This window comes from Carcharhinus amblyrhynchos, chromosome 17, assembly GCF_965287045.1.
Source record: "Carcharhinus amblyrhynchos chromosome 17, sCarAmb.v2.hapA, whole genome shotgun sequence".
Lineage (NCBI taxonomy): Eukaryota > Metazoa > Chordata > Chondrichthyes > Carcharhiniformes > Carcharhinidae > Carcharhinus > Carcharhinus amblyrhynchos.
In genome coordinates this window covers 8,321,327-8,342,775 of record NC_137340.1, presented here as the reverse complement: position 1 = coordinate 8,342,775, position 21,449 = coordinate 8,321,327, and the positions used below count along the sequence as shown (strand labels likewise).

The 21,449-nt window shown below is 46.2% G+C and overlaps 1 protein-coding gene across 1 annotated transcript in view; it reads left to right on the top strand.

Moving 5' to 3' along the window:
* bicc1a (BicC family RNA binding protein 1a) overlaps positions 1-21,449 on the top strand; it is a 265,871-nt gene that overhangs the window by 9,515 nt on the left and 234,907 nt on the right. The gene's annotated exons all lie outside the window — the stretch shown is intronic.

The following is a 21,449-nucleotide window of genomic DNA, read 5'->3' as shown; positions in this document are numbered from 1 at the left end:
ACTAGAGTTTTTGACTATAATGCAATTCATTCTTTCTTGTTGTGGCTTTGAAAGGTTAAGACCAGGTTTAGTGAGAGGATGATTCAGCCTGCCTGATGTACATTAACAGAGTTTGGTGCAGTTCAGTACGGTGGTCCTGTGGCTATGTTCATCATAACCGTTAATCATAGATGGGGAAACGGGTCACAGTTGAGCCAAAGTGTATGAAATAGTTAATTTATTCCCTGGATTGGATCAAACCTTTCACATCAAAAGCAGACCATTAAGGCATTGTCACAGGTATATTTTTGACAACTCTACTAACTTTTGAAAGATTTAATTTTAATCTCCTCCATGTGCTTCAAAAAGTTTAAAAGAATATTTTGGTGGACTTATCCCAGCTCACATGTTCTTCTTAAAGTGAAGTAAGGTTTAGTTTATTAGTGTCACAAATAGGCTTACATTAACACTGCAATGAACTTACTGTGAAAATCCCCTAGTCGCCACACTCCGGCGCCAGTTCGAGTACACCGAGGGAGAATTTAGCATGGCCAATGCAAATAACCACTGGACTGTGGGAGGAAACCAGAGCACCCTGAGGAAACCCACGCAGACATGGGGAGAACATGCATTCTCTGCAGAGGTCAGGAATCGAACCCGGGTCCCTGGCACTGTGTAGTGTCAACCACTGTGCTACCGTGTAAATAAGACAATAGAAGTTTTAGCTCAAGAACCATGAACTGTGTTCTCTGTTCAAAGGAATGATGTATGGATCTATATTTATACAATCAAAGTGCTGTCTTGTCTTTGCTGTTGTTTATTAAATCACGTCAAGATAGATAAATCCCCGGGGCCTGACGGTGTATCCCAAGACATTGTGGGAGGCTAGGGAGGAAATTGCAGGTCCCCTAGCCGAGATATTTGAATCATCGATAGTCATGGGTGAGGTGCCTGAAGATTGGAGAGTGGCAAATGTTGTGCCTTTGTTTAAAAAGGACTGCAGGGGAAAAACCTGGGAACTACAGGCCGGTGAGCCTCACATCTATGGTGGGTAAATTGTTGGAAGGTATTTTGAGAGACAGGATCTACAGGCATTTAGAAACGCAAGGACTGATTAGGGACAGACAACATGGCTTTGTGAGTAGAAAATCAGGTCTCATAAATTTGATTGAGTTTTTTGAAGGGGTAACCAAGAAGGTCGATGAGGGCAGTGCAGTTGATGTTGTCTACATGGACTTTAGTAAGGCTTTTGATGAGGTATCGCATGGTAGGATGTTGCATAAGGTTAAATCTCATGAGATCCAGAGTGAGGGAGCTAAATGGAGACAAAATTGATTTCTTGATAGAAGCCAGAGAGTGGTTGTAGAGAGTTTTTTTTTCAAACTGGAGGCCTGTGACCAGCAGCGTGCCTCAGAGATTGGTGCTGGGTCCCCTGTTATTTGTCATTTATATTAATGATTTGGATGAGAATATAGGAGGCATGGTTAGTAAGTTTGCAGATGACACCAAGATTGGTGGCATAGTGGACAGTGAAGAAAGTTATCTCAGATTGCAATGGGATCTTGATCAATTGGGCCAGTGGGCTGATGAATGGCAGATGGAGTTTAATTTGGACAAATGCCAGATGATGCATTTTGGTAGATTGAACCAGGGCAGGACTTACTCAGTTAATGGTAGGGCGGTGGGGAGAGTTACAGAACAAAGAGATCTAGGGGAACATGTTCATAGCTCCTTGAAAGCGGAGTCACAGGTGGACAGAGTGGTGAAGAAGGCATTCGGCATGCTTGGTTTCATTGGTCAGCACATTGAATGCAGGAGTTGGGATGTCTTGTTGAAGTTGTACAAGACATTGGTAAGGCCACACTTGGAATACAGTGTACAGTTCTGGTCACCCTATTATAGAAAGGATATTATTAATCTAGAAAGAGTTCAGAAAAGACTTACTAGGATGCTACTGGGACTTGATGGATTGAGTTATAAGGAGAAGCTAGATAAACTGGGACTTTTTTCTCTGGAGTGTAGGAGGCTGAGGGGTGATCTTATAGAGGTCTATAAAATAATGAGGGGCGTAGTTCAGCGAGACAGTCACTATCTTTTCCCAGAGGTAGGGGAGTCTAAAACTAGAGGGCATAGTTTAAGGTGAGAGGGGAGAGGTACAAAAGTGTCCAGAGGAGCAATTTTTTCACACAGAGGGTGGTGAGTGTCTGGAACAAGCTGGCAGAGGTAATAGTAGAGGCGGGTACAATTTTGTCTTTCTAAAAGCATTTGGACAGTTATATGCGTATAGAGGAATATGGGCCAAATGCGGGCAATTGGGACTAGCTTAGGGGTTTAAAAAAAAAAGGGCGGCATGGACAAGTTGGGCCGAAGGGCCTGTTTCCATGCTGTAAACTTCGATGACTGTCTAAACCTGTTGATAAGCTATGGTCTTAGCATTTAGTTTGAGTGTTTGTTCAGCCAAGATCCAACACTGTGGTGATGACGTGGGAACAATTAAGTAGAACAAAGTGATTGAGGGTTTCTGATTTACTCCTGGGATCGCTACAGTGGCGAGGAGATTGGGTGGGGCTACATTCTAGTACGTCAGAGTTCACTTATGAGATTAGTTTAGCCAATAAATGTGAAACTATCTGATGTTAAAGTCCTAAAACAATAAACATGATCACGGGTCCTGCTGTGTGCAAAACAGCTACCACATTTACCTGCACAAAACGACGTACAGTAAGCACTGATTGCTGTGGTACTGCACTGGTTACAGTTTACCAAACTGAAAATGACCCATTTACCCCAAATCGGGGTTTCCTGTTAGCCATTTGTCAGCTGAAATCTTTCTGCGAGAGAAAGAAAGAAGCTGCTTCTTCTTGTAGTTCCTCATCATGGATCTTAACATCTCCAGGTGTTTGATTTACAGGATGTGAGTTGCACAGTGCAGCATTCTTCATGTGAGCTGGCTGTGTGCAAATTGGCTGCTGTGTTTTTTCTGTATTACAACAGTGACTACACTTTCAAAACAATTAGCTGCAAAGTGCTTTGGTGTGTTCTGGGATTGAGAAAGTTGTTCTATTGATGCAAATCACTCTTTAATTGCTGTCTGCCCAGTATTTCCACGCTGCTATAAACCTGCTTTGCTCCAACTGGAGACAGTGCTGAATCGCGCTTTCCCAGCGGGCTCTGTGGGTGAGGGGACATGGGAAGGGACTGCCACACAAACATTGCAGAGTGAGTTGGCAGCTTCACCTTGGAGGGGAGTGGATACGGAGGAGCATCGAGAGGGCAGGAAAATGGTCAGGTCCATCCGCACTTCCCATGGTTTGAGATGAGTACAGACCAGCTCAGCATTGTTCAAGATGGGAGTTTTATTTAACAGTTTGAGATAACAGAAAGGTGTTGAAATACCTGGGCATAGTGAGTATTAGCTTGTATTGTTGATTAGATGGGAGCAGGTGATTATTAATCCATTTGAAAAGGGGGTCCTCAAAATAATTTTGAGGTCTGTTGCCTGTAATCCCCTCCCTCTGGGGGAGGGGGGGGGGGGTCACTCTTCCCTCCCTGTCAGGCACACACACATTCCCTTCCCTCCCTCTCAGGCACACACACATTCCCTTCCCTCCCTCTCAGGCACACACACATTCCCTCCCTCCCTCCCTCTCAGGCACACACACATTCCCTCCCTCCCTCCCTCTCAGACACACACACATTCCCTTCCCTCCCTCTCAGGCACACACACATTCCCTCCCTCCCTCCCTCTCAGACACACACACATTCCCTCCCTCCCTCCCTCTCAGACACACACACATTCCCTTCCCTCCCTCTCAGGCACACACACATTCCCTCCCTCCCTTCCTCCCTCCCTCCCTCTCAGGCACACACACATTCCCTTCCCTCCCTCTCCGATGCACATGCACTCTTTCCCCTCCTCTAGCACTGATGTATGCCCTAGCCTGGTTTGCTCCCTTACCCTGTTGTGTGTCAGTTTTTAAATTGCGCTGTGTTGACAGACTTCTCCCTGGCTTCACTCTTTTTCTGGTGTACCACCTTCGCTTCTGCTCCGTCCTCAAATGCTGTGGCTGCCGTGATTTTCCTAATTTAGCACTGTCTCTGCCTCAGCCTCGCTCTCTCATCTTGCTTCCTCTCTCCTCAACAGCTGCCTCTGAAAATGGGCTTTTTGCCACCATCCATAGTCCTCCTGTCACTCGGGCCTTGTGACTGTCTCTCTGTGAAGTACCATTAGCACAATAATGTCTGGACCTTGGTTACATCGGCATGTGTCTCTCCCTGTACGTCGAAACGCATTTTGAAATGGAGCTGACCGGGTCAGTGGTGCGATATTATGAAGCATGCCAGGCTGTAGAAAGGCAGTAATGATGAGCAAATGTGACAGAGTCAGTGCTCAGAAAGCCACATGCCTTCACGCGAGCATTACCTCAGACTCATACAATGCTGTTTGAACTACACTCAATATTCATTAGATTAGAATTCATTTTCATTTGGTTTAGATTATTTCTGTATCACACATGCTGTCCAGAGCCCAAATGTAAATTTTGAGCATAAAGTATGGTTCCATTCCTTGAAGAGTAACTTCCAAATGAAAAGTTGTGGTTTAACTGGCTGATTACAGTGTTGTGTCATCTGTCCATTCATCTCAAATCCTTTCTTTACCAGCCTGCCAAATTCCATGGAGGATGAAGACTGCAGGCACTCACTGAAGTTAAAGTGATGCATGCTGATTTGTAATCTCGATGGGTTAAAGATGTTTGGTTCGAGTTTGGGGAGTTTGCCAAGTATATTCTTGTGCTGCCCTGATGAATTGTTGTGATGTTTGCACGTTCAGTGCTTTTTAGTAAAATGGCAAGCCGACCCCGAGGATGAATTGAAGAGAAGGAAGTGCCAGTATTGGCTTACTGGCAGCGCAGTCATTGATTCAACATTGGTAAAACTGAATCCATTGTCTTCAGGCACCCGTCACCAACATTGTTCCTTCATCACTAATCCCTTACTCTGTCTCCCCAGCCACCGACCGTCAGAACCAGGCTGATCATGACTCAATTGCCTTATTTTGTCCTGAGCTGTGCTTCCAGTCTCACATTCCTGCCAACAAAGCCTGCCCGCTTTCACCTCCCGAACCTCACCTCTCCAGCCCTACCTCAACTCATCTGTATCTGAGGCCCCACTCTCTCTCTCTCCACACTCTACTATACCAATGCTGTTCTGGCCAGGTGCCCATTCTTTGTCAACTTAAACTCCATTCAACACGTTATACAGACTGCTGACAGAGTACATATAGGAGGAAGAAAGGCATGGGTGTAGAATGTAGTGTCACGTTCATAGCTAGGGTGTAGAGAAAGATAAACTTAATATAAGATCGGACCATTCAAAAGCCTGATGGCAGCAGGAAAAAAGCTGTTCTTGAGTCGGTTGGTACGTGACCTCAGACTTTTGAACCTTTTTCCTGACAGAAGAAGGTAGAAGAGGGAATGTCTGGGCTGCGTGGGGTCCTTAATTATGCTGCAAACAATGAGACAGATGCCTGGCTGGTCTTTTTTTTAATTCGTTCATGGGATGTAGGTTTTGTTTGCTGGCCAGCATTTACTACACATCCCTGAGGGCATTTAAGAGTCAACCACATTGCTGTGGCTCTGGAGTCGCAGGTAGGCCAGACCAGGTAAGGGCACAGATTTTCCTCCCTAAAGGACATTAGCGAACCAGTTGGACTTTTACAACAATCGACAATGGTTTCGTGGTCATCGGTAGGTTTTCAATTCCAGATTTGTATTGAATTCAAGTTCCACTGATGTAGGATTCAAACCCAGAGCATTACCCTGCGTCTCTGGATTACCAGTCCAACGACAATACCACCACACCACTGCCTTCCCTGTCTCTTTTGCTGGTCATTATTGAAGGCTGAATGTTGGCCGTGACACAGGAAGAAAAAGTGCCCTGAGACCTCCTGATCTTAGTGCCTCACTTGAAGGGCGGCACCTCCAATAGTGCAGCACTCATTCAGTGCGGGCCCTGCAGTGTTCACCCAGGTTTGCCCTCAGGAGGATCTCAAGCTCTCTGACTCTGAGGTAAGAATGCTATCACGTTGATGAGTCTGTTTTTTCCATCGCTGCTGTGGGCTGGGCCCAGCTATTGCATTCGGATAAAGTGCGTTTGAAGTTGTGCTGCTTTCACAGTTTCTTTTCAAGTGTAATTATATAATTCTAGCTATTCCTATAGACTTATTTGGGGACTTAATGTGTTGGTTTTGATTCAAGATCAGATTCTCTAAAGTTGATCAATAAAGATGCAGTCTTGGCATTTTCCCCTGTTGCTTTGAAGTCTTTGCTTTGTTGTTATCATGTATTTGCCATTTGGTGCCTTGAGGATAAGAATATTGGAACCAACCAGCTTGGACAATGAAGTTGATTGGCTGCTCTCCGATACGCTGGTAAAGCTGTCTTTGTCCATTTCCCACTACTTGTCTGGGGACATTTCTTTACTGTATTTCTGAAATGAAGCTAATTTCTCTTCGAAATAACTTGGGAATGCAATATTTCATCAGACTGGTATGTGCATCACTGGAGCCTTACCTCCAAGGTGTTTGCTAAGTGTCAGCAAGTTGAATTTTAATTGCCACTTTAATAACAGCGCAGTTATTTGAGCAATTGAGGAAGTGAAGAATGTGTTCACTTTCCTACTGCTACTCATTGGATGTTGGCACTTCCACTGATTTGGTGTGTTAATTACAATTAGACTGTAGCCATATTAGCACAAAGCCCTGCGTGGATGTTCGAAAGTAAACAATGTTCTGTATTATAGAGACTTGAGGCACAGCCGTTAGCACTGCTGCCTCACAGCGCCAGGGACCCGGGGTCGATTCCCGGCTTGGGTCACTGTCTGTGTGGAATCTGCATGTTCCCCCCGTGTCTGTGTGGGTTTTCTTCGGGTGCTTCGATTTCCTCCCACAGTCCGAAAGATGTGCTGGTTATTTGCATTGGCTGTGCTAAATTCTCCCTCAGTGTACCCGAACATGCGCCGGAGTGTAACGACCAGGGGATTTTCACAGTAACTTCATTGCAGTGTTATTGTAAACCTACTTGTGACACGAATAAATAAACTTTTACTACGTATGATCTGGAAAAAACCATGACATTTGGTGCACTTTGGAGGGAGTATCATGAGCAGTGTTGTGGAGTGATTAAGCAAATACCTTTTAACAGATGACGCATGTTAGACTTCGAAAGTAAGTACAGTGCTAATTGTATTATGATGATGTTGGTGTGACTCTTCGCTGGAAGAGAGAAAGTGAGAGGCAATTTAATAGTCTTTTATTAATCAAGTATTCATGAAGAGTGAATTGGGGAAATCTGTTTCCAGTGGGTTGGTTGACACAGAAAAGGGGGTCACTGATTTTTAATATCGAGAGGTCAGGAGATACATAAAGTGTATTTGCGTAGGTTGACAGAGCAAGGAATGCTTCATTGCAGGAGAGGCTGAGGCAGCAGTCACATGCTCCCCTGAGGAAGGAGAAGGTGAACAGAGGAGAGAAAGGGTAGTCAGAAGAAAGCAGGACAGTGGGATTGGTTTTTGGTGTGTTGCACGACACAATACGAAAGATCCACCAAAGATTTCCCTTTGGAGAGCCAACACAGAGTCAGTGGGTTGAATGGCCTCATTCTGTGCTGTAAAATGTCCGGTGTGAATCAGTAACTGGGCATGTTGACCAATTGATTTTTATATCTTTCTGTAAATTGCTGTCGGGTCGACAGGATACATTTTTTGAATTCCATTCTTATCTTTTTGGTAATGTATTTAGAAATTGGGCAAATATTAATGAGATTGTACAGCCGGGAATGGGGGGAGAGTGCAAAATCAACATTTAGCATGTCAGACAAGGTGCATGTGAGTTACATTGTCCATTTTCTCTGAAGGAAGTTCTTTTTATCCTGTAGTTTGATTATCATTCCTCGCCTGTTTGCCTGTCAGTCATAATGTTGATGAATTTATTTGCGCAAGAATTTTGACATTAATCTTCAATTGCTGTCTGGGGAGAAGGAAGGAATCTATTGGAGGAACAACAAAAGGCCACATTGCTCACTGTTTCAATAACAAAAGCAACTTATATTGTACCTAAACATTATATAACAAAGTACACCAGGCTGATCCCTGGGATGGTGGGACTGATGTATGAGGAGAGATTGAGCCAGTTAGGATTGTATTCACTGGAGTTCAGAAGAACGAGGGAGGGGGGAGTCTCATGGAAACCTATAAAATTCTAACAGGACTGGACAGGGTAGATGCAGGTACGATGTTCCCAATGGTGGGGTATCCAGAACCAGGGATCACAGTCTAAGGATGTGGATAAATATTGAGGTGAGGAGAAATGTCTTCACCCAGACAGTGGTCAGCCTGTGGAATTCACTCCCACATGAAGTAGCTGAGGCCAAAACATCGGGGAAGGATTCTCTGGGTCTGCTAACCCCCGATGAGTATCATGATGGCTCAGAGGATCAGGAGTCAGCAGGCAGGGATCCGATGCATGTTCACGTTCACCAATTGAAGCCCAACTCAAATTGCTCCCACTATTCACCATCTCCCCTGCGGGGTTTGCACTGAGCAGGCTTTGGTACACGTCCTCATAAGCAAAGACCTGGTGTGTTGGACCCTGAGGGTTGAGGAAGTGCCACCAGCCTCTCAGCAATGGGAGGCCCCGCCCGCTGCACCCCCCACCCCCACCCCCACCCCCACCCACAACATGCAGGTACAAGATTAACATCTCACTATCAGAGGACTTCAAAACTTTCAGGTTTCCCCCTCCCGGCGTGGGCACTTTTCCCAATTCAGGAGACTGTCGGCCATATCATGTTTTCAAGAAGGATTCAGATAAAGCTCTTGGGATGAAGGGGATCGGGGAAATTGAGGCGGGAGCAACAGGAACAGGTTACTGAGTTGGATGATCAGCCATGATTGTATTGAATGGAGGAAGGGCTGAATGGCCAACTCCTCCTATTGTCAATGTTTCTAGGAAACTGATCCATATAAGGAGATTTTAGGTCAAATAACCAAAAACTTGGTCAATGAGGGAAGTTTTGAGGAACTTTTTTAAAGAATGGTCTAAAGGGGAGGGGGTTGAGTTGGGGGGGAGTCTAAGGGCTGAGGGGGCTGAATGAGAGGCATGAGGGAGACGGGGTGGACTGAGGAGGGAGAGGTAATGAAGAGGGTGAGGTTTCAGGAGAGAATTCTAGAGCTTGAAGCCTTGGCAACTGGATGCATGGCCACCAATTGTAGAAGGATTCAAGTCAGGAATGCACAAGAGATCAGAATTGAAGGATTTCAGATAATTTGGATGGAAATGTTTTGGCTAGTCAATATGTTACATAATTATGGGGGATTTCAATCTACATATTGATTGGTTGACCCATGTCGGACGCGGTGGGCTTGAGGAAGAGTTCTTGGAATGCTGTCAGGATAGATTCCTTGAAGAGTGTGTGACAGAACCGACGAGGGAGCGAGCTATCTTAGATCTGGTGTTGTGTAATGAGGCAGGTAGAATTAGGGACCTTGTTGTGAGGGATCCTCTTGGGACGAGCGATGATTGTATGGTTGAGTTTTTGATGCAGATGGAGGATGAGAAAGTAGGGTTCCGGACCTGTGTCCTCTGTTTGAACAGAGGGGAGTACGATAGGATGAGAGAGGAATTGGCAAATGTAGATTGGGGGCGCAGATTGGTCAGTAGGACTGCTGAAGAACAGTGGAGGATCTTTAAGGAGATCTTTTTCGGTGCTCAGCAGAAATATATTCCGATGGTAAAGAAGCAATGTAGGAGAAGGGAGAATCAGCCATGGTTATGGAAGGAAATAAAGGAGAGTATTAAATTAAAAGCTGATGCGTTTAGAGTGGCTAAAAGTAGTGGGCGAGTAGAAGATTGGGAGAGGTTTAAAAATCAACAAAGATTGACTAAGAAGTTGATAAAGGAAGGATAGACTATGAAGCTAAACTAGCACTAAATATAAAAAAGGACAGTCAGAGTTTTTACAAATATATAAAGAGGAGGAGGCTGGCTAGGGTGAATGTTGGACCCTTAGAGGATGAGAGGGGAGATTTAGTGGTGGGAGATGAGGAAATGGCTGAGGCCTTAAATAAGTTTTTTGCCTCGGTCTTCACGGAGGAGGACGCGAATAGTTTGCCGGATATTAAAGATAGAAGGATGGTCGGAGTTGAGGGCCTGAATGCGATTACTGTCACTAGAGAGGTAGTGCTTGATTGGCTAGCGGGACTGAAGGTGGACAAGTCCCCAGGACCGGATGGAATGCATCCCAGGGTTCTGAAGGAAATGGCAGAGGTGATAGTAGACGCCTTAGTGATTATTTACCAAACTTCGCTGGATTCCAGGGAAGTGCCAGAAGATTGGAAAACGGCTAATGTTACGCCGCTGTTTAAAAAAGGTAGCAGGCAAAAGGCAGGGAATTATAGGCCGGTTAGTTTAACGTCTGTTGTTGGAAAAATGCTGGAATCCGTCATCAAACAAGAAATAGCGAAGCACCTGGAGAAGAATGGTTTGATAGAGCAGACGCAGCACGGATTCGTTAAGGGGAAGTCGTGTTTGACAAATTTATTGGAATTCTATGAGGATGTGACTCGTGCGGTAGACAGAGGGGAACCGGTGGATGTGGTGTTTCTCGATTTTTCAGAAGGCGTTTGATAAGGTGCCACACAAAAGGTTGCTTCAGAAGGTTGGGGGCATGGAGTTGGGGGTAAGGTGTTAGAGGATTGGCTGTCTAATAGGAGGCAGAGAGTTGGTATCAATGGGTGCTATTCTGATTGGCGGTTGGTACCTAGTGGAGTGCCGCAGGGATCGGTGCTGGGGCCTCAGCTATTTACCATTTATATAGATGATCTGGAGGAGGGGGCTGAGTGTAGGGTGTCGAAATTTGCTGCTGACACAAAGATGAGTGGAAAAGCAAATTGTGCGGAGGGTGTGGAAAGTCTGCAGAGGGATCTGGATAGGCTGAGCGAGTGGACGAGGACCTGGCAGATGGAGTACAATGTTAGCAAGTGTGAGGTTATCCACTTTGGCAGGAATAATAGTAGGAGGGTTTACTATTTAAAGGGCGAAAAGCTGCAGCATGCTACGGTGCAGAGGGACCTGGGGGTCCTTGTGCATGAGTCACAAAAACCCAGTCTGCAGGTGCAGCAGGTGATCAAGAAGGAGAATGGGACGTTGGCCTTTATAGCAAGGGGGATAGAATATAAAAGTAGGGAGGTCTTGCTGCGACTGTACAGGGCACTGGTGAGGACGCAGCTGGAGTACTGTGTGTAGTTTTGGTCACCGTACTTACGCATGGATATTTTGGCCTTGGAGGGAGTGCAGAGGAGGTTCACTAGACTGATACCGGAGATGAGGGGGTTGGACTATGAAGAGAGACTAAATAGACTGGGTCTGTACTCGTTGGAGTTTAGAAGGATGAGGGGCGATCTTATAGAGACGTATAAGATAATGAAGGGGATGGATAGGGTAGAGGTGGAGAGATTCTTCCCGCTCAGAAAGGACAGCAGGACTAGAGGGCACAGCCTCAAGATAAGGCTGGGGGGGCGGGGGGGGGGGGGGGGGAGTGGTTTAGAACGGAGTTGAGGAGGAACTTCTTCACTCAAAGGGTGGTGAATCTCTGGAATTCTCTGCCCATTGATGTGGTGGCGGCTGCCTCGCTAAATATATTTAAGTCACGGGTAGATCGGTTTTTGGTAGGCAAGGGGATTAAGGGTTATGGGGAGAGAGCAGGAAAGTGGAACTGAGTCACTTCAGATCAGCCATGATCTTATTGAATGGCGGGGCAGGCTCGAAGGGCTAGATGGCCTACTCCTGCTCCTATTTCTTACGTTCTTACATAAACCAAATCCATGTTATGAGTAAATAAAAGCAAAATCCTGCGGGTGCTGGAATTCTGACATAAAAAGAGTGTGTACTGGATAGAGGCAGCAGGTCTGGCAGCATCTGTGGAGAAAGAAAAACTGAGTTAATGTTTTGAGCTTGTACAACTCTTCTTCATGTTGGGAGTGCCCAGCTGGTAGAAAATCACAATTTTAACTCAATGACTGATAAAAATAAATGAGACTTTTCCACAGACTTTAGGCTATTGGGTATCTCACTGCTTCCCTTGTCACAGTTGTGACTGCTGTTCCATTTGGATGGAGTTCCCTCTCCAATCCTTGAATAAGCCCTCGAACACTCCTCCCAATGCTCAGTTTTCTTTTCCTTATGTCCCTGTGAAATCAGGACATGCTTCTTCATTAAAGACAGTGTAGAAATGAAAGTGAACACACAATATGTTTTAACTGTGAATATTGCTCTGCCTGTAAGTTAGAAGTCTATGGGGCAGTGTTTAAAGGTGTAATTCTTACTGAATGAAGCACGGACTGACACTGTCCCCCTAATCTGTACCATTCTTGCTCATTTGATTTCAGTTTAGCTTCACTTTGCTTGAGTTCCGTTTTCACCTTTTGAATCTTTTGTGCTTGGCCTGAGTTATACTGGGGGAGAAGGAACACTCCTTGATGTCAGATATAGAGTCTGTGGAACACGACTCAGGAGATTTAACCTTCATCTTGGGATAGTTGATGGAGAACATTCCACTGGCAAGTGGCAAAGGTTAGTTGGCAGAGAAAGACTCAGATCAACTGACCAATGAGTTGGACAGCTGGTGAGGTGTTCCTTAAGGATTGGGGTCTGGTTCGGATGGAGAGGTGCGTGGGAGTGGTGATTTGATTTGATATATTATCACGGTTTGATTTATTATTGTCACATATTAACATACAGTGAAAAGTATTGTTTTTTGTGTGGTCTACAGACAAACCATACTGTTCATAGAGAAGGAAACGAGAGAGTGTATAGTGTTCCAGTCATAACTAGGGTGTAGAGAAAGATCAGCTTAATATATATAGGTCCATTCAAAAGCTCTTTTTGAGTCAGTTGGTACATGACCTCAGAATTTTGTATCTTTTTCCCAGTGGAAGACGGTGGAAGGGAGAATGTGTGGGGTCCTTGATTATGCTGGCTGCTTTGCTGAGGCAGCGGGAAGTGCATACAGTCAATGGATGGGAGGCTGGTTCACATGATGGACTGGGCTACATCCACAACCATTTGTAGTTTCTTGAGGTCTTGGTCAGAGCAGGAGCCATAGGTGCTGGAAGGGAGAGCAATGCAATCCAAAGGGCAGTTACCATGGTTCACTGGAAGGCTTGGAAGAGCACTTTAACAGCAGGAGACTTCCACCTGACCTGTGAAAGGGGTCGTCATAGAGGAGGAGAGCAGTGTGCCCTTTACAGTAGTGTTTGGCGATGCGTCCTCACGAACGACCCTATTCGAGATCCCCTATGGTAATCACTTGAAACAGAAGAGTTGATTTGAGCAACTTATCAAGTGGAACTGATGCCTTAACTGCTTGTAACAAACAATGATTATAACCCAGCACCAGAAAAGCAATAGTAATGGTCGAGCTTTTGGTTTTTGTAACATAAGCAACGTTATGTGTAGAACAGTCAGGCTGCAGTAGCACCACACGCAGAGTTGCTAATTTTCTGGACGTGTAGATGCTTCTGTTGCTGCCCTTGTTATTTATTTGTGTGCGAGGATTTCCTCAGCTTGTAAATGAGTCTGCTGGCCTGGTTTGAAAAGCCAGGGCACTGAAAAGCCAAAGCCACATCTCTTGACAGTTTAGGCCTCTGCAAGCAATTCATTTGTAGGAAGTCCTTCTGCTCAGTGAGATGTGACCTTGATGTAGATGCAAATGGAAGAACGGACGCTAAAGCTCCAGGAAGGAGAATGCTGCTTGCATATGTATGAGGCCCCACAAGCAGGTGGAATAGAACCTGTCCTGAAACTAGGGTTGATGTGGAACTTTTCACAACTGGTTGTAAATGGGGCTACGTCCACAGGAATACAATGCACATGACTTCAAAGAAAGATAGGAAACCTGATCTTGGAGCATCGGAGCATGAGTAGGCCATTCAGCCCCTCAACCTTGCTCCACCATTTTCCCGCAATATCCCTTGATAGTCCTTTAATACATAGAAACTTATTGATCTCTGCTGTGAGTGTGCTGAGCGACTGAAACTCCACAGCCCTCAGAGTCAGAGGTTTACAGCATGGAAGCAAGTCCACGCCACACTTTTCTTTAAACCCCTAAGCTGATCCCAATTGCCCGCATTTATAGAGTCATAGAATAGGTACTGAATTACAAAGATTTTTCCTTACCTTTGTCCTAAATGACCGGCTTGGAATTCCAGGTCTGCTGGCTTGGTCTCTAAATGGAAAGAACTCAAAAGTCAACCAGAAGGGAAGCATTTCCAGTGCAGCTCACCAGAAAGAGAGTGCATCACAAGACTATTAATTCCAGAGGCCCAGGCTAAAATACTGGGGCCATGGGTCCAAATCCCGCCACTGTAGCTGGAGGAACTTGAATTCAGCTCATAAAACACAGAATGTAAAGCTAGTCTCAACAATGTTGGCCACGAGAAGTACCATCAGTTGTCATAAAACCCATCTGATTCACTGGGCTGAAATCCTTTAGGGAAGGAAGTCTTACCTGATCTGGGCTACATGTGTCTCCAGACCCACAGTCATGTGGTTGACTCTTAACAGTGCTCAGAAATAGCTGAACAAGCCAGTCAGTTTGAGGTCAATTAGGGACAGGCAACAAATTCTGGCCATGTTGGTGATCCCATGAATAGGATACATTTTTAAAGAAGTGTTCTTGTGTCTTCTGCAAGTGCTGTAGCGGCCTGGTACATCAACAATAACTTGCCTGTGAACAAGATTGTGAGTGAATCTACCTCTCAAAGCAATTGGAAAGGAGCCCACCGTTCTCCTTTATTAACGTGGTTGTTGTGAGATGTTTCACACAGGCCAGGGAACGTAGCAAACTGAACTGGAAACCTGCACCTCAACCAACCCAGTTATTGCTGAGATAAGAGCCATAAACGCTCATAAGCACGGTGCCATATCTGTCAAGGAAACACACCTCGGCCACACTGGAACTAATTCAGCACAAGCCAAGGATTGAACTCGAGATATTCCTGGCTTCCAGTTTCTCGAATACTGAAGAAAGCATGTTTTCTTACCAGGCAAGTGTCAAAGGTGACTGTTCCTGCGCACTTCAATAGGATTGCAGAATGAAAAAGAAGTCCTTTAAAGCAGTATTATGTTCTTTCTACTGCCTTTCAGCTCCAGATATCCTGTGGGAATCAATATCTTGGATCATTCTTGTAGAAAAAGCTTTCCTTCTCATATATATTCCACAGTGATTTCTGGCCTTGCATCAATCTCCCACCACTCCTTCTCTTCCCCCCCCACCCCCCTACTCACTCTCTTTCTCTCTTTTTCTCTTTCTCCCTCTCTCTCTCTCTCTCTCTCTCTCTCTCTCACTTTTCACCCCCCCGCCTCTGTCTCTGTCTCTCCCTGACCATCTGTGAACCTCACAGAATTCTGTTGTTCCTCTCATTTCCCAATTATTGTTTCATTCATTCCATCGGCTGGTTATCTACATTTGGTTATTGCTGCTTTCCCTAGCAAGTTGTCAGGATGGCCGAGTGGTCTAAGGCGCCAGACTCAAACAGTGTGATTCCTTGCTGTGTTTCAGCTTGGTGAATTCTGGTCCCTTTCTAGAGTTGTGGGTTCAAATCTTACTCTTGACGTTTCTCTTTTGGAGGGGGGCGGTGGGGGTGGTGTGTGCAGAGTGGTTAGCACTGCTGCCTCACAGCGCCAGGGACCCGGGTTCGATTCCCTGCTTGGGTCACTGGAATCTGCACGTTCTCCCCGTGTCTGTGTGGGTTTCCTCCGGGTGCTCCAGTTTCATTCCAGACTCCGAAAGACGTGCTGGTTAGGTGCATTGGCCATGCTAAATTCCCCCTCAGCGTACCCCAGCAGGTGCTGGAGTGTGGTGACCAGGGGATTTTCACAGTAACTTCATTGCAGTGTTAACGTAAGCCTACTAGTGACACTAGTAAATAAACTTAATTTGCAAAATGGTTTTTTTTTGGCCTTGTTCACGCTGGTTTGGTTGGGTGGTTTTACCAGAGGCACAAAATCATCCCATAATCTAAACAGGGCAACTTTCAGGAGTGCTACATCCAAGATAGGATACGGAAAGTGTTTCGGCATGAAGCTCATCTCGAGTGACTGCTTTAGCCGAACCATCAGGTCAAATCATATTTGCTTCCACGGTAGGTGTGCTGGCGTCTTAAGATGCTAAGTGCCGGCGGGATAGTTGAACTATTAGGACAGGCATTTAATGCACCAGAAATGCTTTGGGTTTAATTTGCAATCCTTTTGTGTTGGGGCTGGACCAGGAGTGGAAGCTATCTGCTTGATTTAGTCATTTGTATTGCAATCGGCTGAACAAACACTGTTTGACTGTTTCAGCAGGGGGCCGTGAATATATTCCCTTCTTGCAAAGGAATTGTGACAATTAGCGCAGAGATGAATTTCAAAGGTGCTGCCTTCCTGTAAACTGTTTAGAAAAGCTCCCCCTTTGAACCAGTCACTCAGTGATGGAAACAAGCCATCTTATCACTGCAATAGAAAGGAGACCTGTGGCTCAAGTGGTTTAAATAACAAAAGGCTGAAAGGAAAGGAAAAACTTGCATTTTTATTTAGTCTTTCATGGGCGTTGCTGGCATTTATTGCCCATACTTAACTGCCCACAAACTGAGTGGCTTGCTAGATCACTTCAGAGGGCAGTTAAGAGTAAACCACATTGCCATGGCAGCAAAGGCAGAAAATGCTGGAAAATCTCAGCAGGTCTAACAGCTTCTGTGGAGAGAGAGTAGAGCTCATGTTTTGAGTCAGGCTGATGCATCATTAGAGCTGATTGCTGTGGGTCTGGAGCCACATGTAGGCCAGACCGGGTAAGGACGGCAGATTTCCTTCCCAAGTGAGCCAGGCGGGTTCTTACAATAATCGACGATCGCTCTCAGTTTCAGAATTATTAACTGAATTGAAAATCCACCCGCTACCATGGTGGGATTTGAACCCATGTCCCCAGAGTCCAAGGTCTCTAGATTACTAGTTCATTGATATTACCACTGTGCCACGCTCCACCCACACACTGTTGACATTGCAGGAAGTGCACAGCAAGCTCCCACCAAGGGCAGTGTGATAATGACCCAATAATCTGTTAATGTAAGGGTTGAATATTGGACAGGATCTTGGGGCTAGCTACCCCGCTATTCTTCAGAATAATGCCATGAGATCTTCTGTGTCCAGCAGAGAGTTTGGGTGGAGCCTCAGGTTAACGTCTGACCTGAGAGATGGCAGCTATAACAGAGCCCTGGAGGGGGACTCGAACTCTCAACACTCATAGGATCATAGAATCCTACAGTGCAGAAAGAGGCCCTTCGGCCCATCAAGTATGCACCGAACATAATCCCACCCAGGCTGTACCCTCATGTCCCTACATATGACACCCACTCATCCCTATAACCTACGCATTCCTGGACACTAAGGGGCAATTTTTTAGCATGGCCAATCAACCTAACCCCCACGTTCTTGGACTGTGGGAGGAAACTGGAGTACTTGGGGGAATCCCACGCAGACACGAGGAGAATGTGCAAACTCCACACTGACAGTGACCCGAGCCGGGAATCGAACCCAGGTCCCTGGAGCTGTGAAGCAGCAGTGCTAACCGCTGTGCTACCGTGCCGCCCACTGACTCAACGGTTGAGAATGCTAACAGAGGAGCCACGGCTGGTGGAAGGCTCCTTCACAAAGAAGCTGTCCGTCCTTTTAACACCCGCGGTGGTGAGGCTGGAGTTAGGGGTATTGTCCAGAATGTCACAAATCAACCGATGTGTGGTGAACCCGGCCAGAGCAGCAGCTGTGGCAGTGCAGTTAGCCTCAGTGCCCGTGACTTGTGTCCTGTCTTCTGTTAAAAGCTCAAATTTAAAGACGGTGTGCAGGAACATCACAAATAAGCGTCCTGTCGCATTGAAGGAAGGCAGGTTCAACCACACAAAACACACTGCCTAATCTCTGTGGTGGAGGTCAAATAAAACAGTCTTGCAGTACACGTCGGGTGAGATATCTTGACCAGAACGACAGTGTACTTGGGTTCTAATCGTTGTGAGGGAACACAGGGGAGGTCTTCCTGGATTTGGAATGCTGCTCGTACAGATCCATTAATTATAAGTCCATAAATGCCTAACTAATGGACCTAATCGCCAGGAACAAAGCTGACGATTGCTGTGTGAAAATAACCAACTAACTAACTGGCTGTTAACATTATTTCAGAAAGGAAATCGGCCTCTCTGACTTCTTATAAGTGCTAATGTCCTGTGTGGTGAGTCTTGTGATGTTCCTTGAAATCTTTAAAGATTTAGCTAGAGTTTTTTGCATGAAAGATTATGATGGAATATTCACAGAGTGGTGTCAACTGATGCATTTAGCACGCGTCACGTTTGGGTAATGAATCCAGATGTGGCTAATTGCTGTTCTGATAAGTAAATAAAGAATGAGTAACAGCACCATCATTGAGCCTACCACCTCAATCCTCACACTCACTCAATGTGTACGTGTGAATTTTGCTCTTTGTGCACATAATAGAACATAGAACGTTACAGCGCAGTACAGGCCCTTCGACCCTCGATGTTGCGCTGACCAGTGGAACCAATCTAATGATCCTCTAACCTAAACTATTCCAATATTATCTATATGCCTATCCAATGACCATTTGAACACCCTCAAAGTTGGCGAGTCCACAACTGCTGCAGGCAGGGCATTCCACGCCGTTACTACCCTCTGAGTAAAGAACCTACCTCTGACGTCCGTCCTATAATTACCACCCCTCAATTTAAAGCTATGTCCCCTCGTGTTAGCCATCACCATCCGAGGAAAAAGGCTTTCAATGTCCACCCTATTTAACTCTCTGATCATCCTGTATGCCTCAATTAGGTCACTTCTTAACCTTCTCTCGAACGAAAACAGCCTCAAGTCCCTCAGCCTTTCCTCATAAGACCTTCCCACCATACCAGGCAACATCCTGGTAAATCTCCTCTGCACCTTTACCAGTGCTTCCACGTCCAGTTGTGAATTGTGGGTTCCACGTCCAGTTGTGAATTGTGGGTTCCACGTCCAGTTGTGAATTGTGGGTTCCACGTCCAGTTGTGAATTGTGGGTTCCACGTCCAGTTGTGAATTGTGGGTTCCACGTCCAGTTGTGAATTGTGGGTTCCACGTCCAGTTGTGAATTCAGTTGCTTGACTGAAGGTAGAATTTCCCAGTTGCTTTTCACTGTCTTGTTTCCTTCAGCTTCTTGGATGTGACTGGAAGTGGGGAGGGACACCAGGGGCGGAATTTTCCTGTTCCGCCGCTGTGGGAATCGCCGCTGGGCAGCGGGTGGGCCATGCAAAGAGCTGTTGACCTCGGGTGGGATTTTCTGGTCTTGCGGTGAGCGCGGCTGGAAAATCTCAACACCCTGGAAACATGTGCAGGGCAGAACTGTGGGGGTGCTGCATTGTTGGCGATGCTATCAGCCTGAAAGCATTCAGCCCACGGGCTGATCAGCCTGTTTCGGTGACCTGTTTGCAGAGGCGAGGAGAGCCCTTTCCCAGTCCCACTGCCAAAAATAATTCCCCTCGTTGGTTTTTACTTTTAATTGTGCTGATTGTCTGCTGCATATTTACACGTGGGACAAGAGTACCTGCCACTTGGGCATCCTGTACATGTGTACAATTTTTTCCTCTGTCCCTGTCTCTGAGAGTTTCTCTTCTGTTTTATTTGTCTCTCCACTTCGGTGGAGTGCGTAGGGGTTGGGGGGGGGGGGGTGGTCAAGGGTTTAGATCCGTCACCATGAGTCAGAGAGGGAGAAGCGTAGGCAGACAGAGGGAGACCGTTTAATAAAACTCTGGCAGGCAGCTGGAAACGAAGGGAGCGATCACCTACTGTGACAGATCACTTATCTGTTCCACTTGGTTTGATGAGTGTTTATGTGTGTTCACCATTCTTGGACACTTGGAGGTTTACATACTTGGTTGACCATACTTGGGAGGTTTCGACCTATCCAGAATTGTGGCTAATTTAAACTCAGTGACCGGAGGCAGCCAGTCTTGGCGGAACGCGCTTTTTTTTTATCTAGCCTTTTCCATCTATGATTCAGATCTATGGACATTGGGTGACTTGCTTTTCTGTCCCCCACCCCCACCCCTACTTCTCTTTAGTTATGTTTGAGGAAAATATGCAAGATCACAGCCAGTTTAGATGGAGCAGAAACTTCCTCACACGATTGTTGAACGAGTGGTGGAACACTCTCACTGCGGTGGAAGTAGCGATCCCTATTGCTCCCAGATGTGTGATAGATTTTATGCAGCGTTGTGCTAGGTTTCCGAGTGACCATTTGCTGTGCCTGAACAGAGGCCCCTGTTCTGGGGCCTCACGCTCTCCCCAGTAACTGGGTGAAGGGTTGGAAGCAGCCTTCTCCGATCTGAAGCTCCGCACTGACTGACCTGCGAGCGGAAATTTCCCGAAACGAGCCACGGCAAGCCTGCTTCGCCAGCCTTGCGGCAGCGGGCAAAGGGTCAACGAAAGAGACGGGGGTGGGTGGACGGGAGGGTAAGGGGATTGTTTAATCTCACACAAAGCATCTCATTACTGAAAACCTTGGCCCAAACTTCAAACTAACCGTGTCGCTTCCAACAAAAGCAACTTGCAGTCAGTGCTGGAAATCTGAAGCAAAAGAATTACAAGCGGCTGGAAACATTCAATAGGTCAGGCAGCATCTGTGAAGAGAGGAAAACAGCATTAACATTCCAGGTCGCTAACTCTTTCTGTCCTCGCAGATGTTGCCTGACCCACTGAGGCTTTCCAGTATTGTGTAATACCGCGACGCTGTCTCAGAGTTTTGATGCATATGTTGTTTTGGAACATTGTCAGTTTGTATTTGCTTTACATTCACGTGTGTCACTCGGGGATACTTGACTGTGCTAAAAGCACCCTGGAAGATGTAGTGGGAAAACCCAAGGTTCAGAGTTAAGGTTTGCAATTGGGTGAAATCTCCGGTGATGAACTGGGCTCTTCTTTGTAAAACTTGTGAATGGATGCAGAATCTTTCAGTTTCTCCAGCCAGCCAGAGAGTTCAGGCCTGTCACGGGGTAACCTGTATATTTGCCTTTTGGCTAACTCAGCCAGCTTAGAAATGGAAAATTGGAAATCCTGCGTTTAATTTTTTTTTGTGAAATACTCTGACCAATCTCGCTGCTGTCCCTTGCCCCGTGAACAGGAGGCAGGGTCTGGGAACCCACCGGTCAGTCTTAATTGGGGGGTGGGGGTGGGAGGTTGGAGAAAGGGTGTGTGCCTGCTGGGATGGTAGGCTGGGATTTGTTGGAGGGGAGTGTGGTCTGATGGGATGTGAGCCTGGTACTCTGAGATTTGTTGTGGGGGGGAAAGGGGACCTTGTGGCCTGCTGGGATGGCAGCCTGGAACTCTGGGATTTGTTGAGGGGG